Below are 3,929 nucleotides of genomic sequence, written 5' to 3'. Positions count from 1 at the left end.
ACGGCCCAGCTGCGGCCCAGCTGGTTGCCCACGCTCCTCCTCTCCTTTCTTTTGCTGGTAGGTGGGGCTACCATGTCAGAGTCTCCTTCTTCCTCCCGCTCATGTCCAGCACAGACACCGTGCTGCCAAGTCAGCCTCCGCCCGATGTGCTCAGATGGCGTGCGCCCCACACCTCTGGCCCTCATAAAAGCCGAGCCTGTGTCTGCGCCGCTCCCTTACTGTACCCTAGAGCAAGCCTCCGCCTCGCCTAGAGCTCGTAGCCGCGGTAGCCCTAGCGCCGCCTACTGGAGGAATCACATATCTGCTGGCAATCCAAGGAGGAAAGGGAAGCTTTCAAGAAGCTAAAAACTTGAAAGTTTGTGCACACCACTGTGTATGATCCTCTCCTACTACAAGCAACAGGTATGGACGTCGAGCTCGCTTTCATTTTCCAAGTTGTCGGTTGGGATGGTTTTTGGAATATTGCTAAGGGTCTAACTTTTGACATTAGAATTTTTATGCACATGCAAATCACTAGGGATGAAAATGATATGGATATTTTTTAACCATATTCAAGTCCAAATCTGTTTAGATGGGTTCAGATATGTTTGTATCCGAGTCTAGATATTCAACATTCGATACCGTATCCGTATTCGAATACTCAAATCGTATATTTATGATGTCGACATCCAATCGTATCCTATCTAGCATGGCTGATACTATCCGTATTCGAATCCAAATCCGACCAGAAATATGAAAACAAATATAATATTAGTGATATTCGTCCGTATCCAATCCGTTTTCACCCCTACAAATCACTGACACCGTGGTTAAATTTAGACTTTTTGGGAAAGAGTATTCGTCTCCCTAGAAGGGTCTAAGTTTGGTCCTCGGTTTAATTCATAATGTGTAGTTGATGTAGATAATGCTTTGCAAGACTTTGACAAATTAAAATTCTAGAGGGAGATTTATGAAAAAACTGATTTTTCCATCCCCGTACCAATGACATTCAACATCCCACACTTCATTTCATGCATAACTGGCTAGGATTTACCATGTTTCCTGGACCTGATACTCGCCCTATGAGGATAGACGATCTCAAGCTACTGTATGCTATGGTGAAAAGGAGAAAGGTTTCGCCCGTTCAATTTATGATTCACCATTGGTTGGAGGTTTTTACTCTTACAGGTGATATCGAGTGTACCTCTTTGGTCACTCGAATTGCCCAAAACTTGGGTCTATTGAATAATGCTTTGGTTTCCTATATTACTAAGGAGCACTTATATATTGATTTCAATTATTTCTGTCAAGCCCAACTGCTAAAAAAGAGAGAGGATGGAAAGATTGTCATGATGTATCATGGTTTTTCAACTGAGATTCCATTACCTAACCGTAATCTTGGTTTATATGTTGTGGACTCTTTCACTTTTGATTTGCAGGCAAAGGATGTGGCACCTCGCAGGAGTGCATCCACAAGACTGACCCATGCACCTCGGACTTGTTACTATGGTGCTCATCCGATACCTAAAGGACCAGCCTACACTGGCTATGTTGGCTGAGACCAAGCGGGATCTTCCCGTGGGTTCCAAGCCGAACATGCTGGTTGGGAACAGCCATCTCCTCACCAATCTGAAGGCTCTTGGCAGCAGGCTCCAAGTGAGCACTAGCAAGATGGGAACTACCACAACTACCAACAGCATACCATGAAGAAACCTCAAGTGGCCACCATGGAGGACGCATGTCGTACTCTGGCCGAGGGTATCATGACCAACAAATGGAACACCAGCGCTTCGACAATAGACTATCAACCATTGAAGAACATAATGCTTCCATCCAAGGTACACTACATCAATACTCACAATGGCAGGCGATGATGGGGAACACGATCGTCGACATCCAACAGCAGCAGCAACACCAGAACCAGAACTGGGACCTTTTGTTCTAGAACCTCAACATCTGGCCACCATATTGAACGACTACGCCAACATTTAGCTCGGGGAAGGGTATCCCCATGTATCCAGGGGATTTTTTTAACACCTTTTGTAAAGTAATTTTAAATCTAACACTGTTTAATTTTTTTTTCTAAAACTAACACTTTTGGCCGCGCCTATTTCCCTGGCATGGCAAAACGTCTGTGACGCGCCATGCATGGTGGCGCGGCGAGAGCGATGACGTGGCAACGACCGGGCCACTGACCGATGACGTGGCATGGTCTACCGCACCACCGATCTTGGCGTGGTTCTGCCGCGCCCTGATCGGTGGCGTGGTAGAGCCGGATAAAGGGCCGCGGCCCAGTCCTAGTTTGATTTTGTCGATGTTAAGGTTAATTATTTAGTTAGAAGTATGTTTACCATGTATATTTTTGTTACTATAAGTGTTGGTTATATTATTTGAGTTGTAATGCAAATGATTATATTTTACATTAATTTACGTTGTTTTGATTGATGTTTAATTTGAACCATTTTATTAGATGGAAGACATGTTTCGGGAGCAGTTGTGGCAAAACGGGGTCGTCCTAGAGAATTGTACCTCGACTAGTCTAGCAAAGATGCCCCCATCCCTCCTAACCTCCCTGTCCCTAACTATGACTGTGATCGTCCGGCCAACGTGTTTCAATCGAGACATCCGGACACATCGGCTCATTGCTTCTACACATACAGTCGTTTTAATGTAAGTAATTGTTTCCATATGTTTTTTTTCTTTATTTGTATTACTAGGTTACTAGTATTTTGTTGGAATTTTATTGTGTAGGCCCATGAGAGGTGCTTTTTCTTTCAGTGGATCGACGGTGCAGACAAGTTTGACCCTAGGTACCTCCTTTTTGACGATTGGTGGAGAGGGCAACATCCACCAGAGCACTTCGAGCGGTGGGTTCCACCTCCCCCTAACCCCCTCCAATGACGGCTAAGGAGAAGCACTTAGCCGCAGTTAGACGACTCAAGGAACCTCCTCTGTGTGATTGCGGAGATTGAGCTGTGATAAACCCTAAGAATACGTTAGAGTTTGTGTGTCCAAACAAGCATTAAGTAAGTGCAAAGTGTATGTGTTGAAATGTTGAGCTATATGTGTTCATGTACTAATATCACCTTATTTAGGTGTTTTTAATGGCGAAGTGTCGTTTGAAGGAGTGGTTGTATGGTCCTAAGAACCAATGGCCGGAAGAACCGCCAAAGGCAAAGCAAAAGAAGAAAGAAATATTAATTTACAAAGCACCTCCAGTCAAGTGCGAATGTGGTGTTAAATCCAACTATGGTCTAGTCCCTTCGGAACTTGGAATAGGCCATTATTGTGGCCATATAGTTGACTATGATGAGGTTGGTTATTTTTGTGGTAAACATGAAATCATATTTTGTTTCTTTTGCTAAGATATATATGATATAATTTTCCGTTTGAACAGAGCACTAGGAAATGCAGGTGGGAATATTATGATGGTCAAGCTAAGTTCTTGGATGAACTGAAGGGGAAGGAAATAATTGCACGGAAGAGGGGATATGGACCTAACTATGTCGACCTATTCATTAAACATCGCAAAGATAAGATGCGTGAGTTTGCTAGACAACGCGGTATTCGTAACCTGATCGATGTTGGGCTTGACAAATGGGGATTGGAGAGACGGATGATGTTAGAGGAGGAGAGGGCAAGGAAGGAGGCAAGGGAGGAGACAAGAGTACAGATGCTGGTCTTGAACGAGCATGTTGTTGCATTATGTGCTAGTGAGTGCTTGAAAGCCATTCTTTCGTTGCCTGATTTTAAATGTAATATAATCGCAATGCTAACTGATTACATTTTATACATGAAGGGATTGGATGCAGCGAGGACCATGATAGAGAGGTGGCTCACGTAAGGTATGAGGAAAAGAAGTTAGATGAGCATAGAACGCGAGCTGGTCGCACCGTTCAATCACCGATTATGTTGTCTGATGAGGGGGACAAGGATGAGGACGACACTGG

This window comes from Miscanthus floridulus, chromosome 12, assembly GCF_019320115.1.
Source record: "Miscanthus floridulus cultivar M001 chromosome 12, ASM1932011v1, whole genome shotgun sequence".
Lineage (NCBI taxonomy): Eukaryota > Viridiplantae > Streptophyta > Magnoliopsida > Poales > Poaceae > Miscanthus > Miscanthus floridulus.
This window is presented reverse-complemented; position numbering follows the sequence as displayed.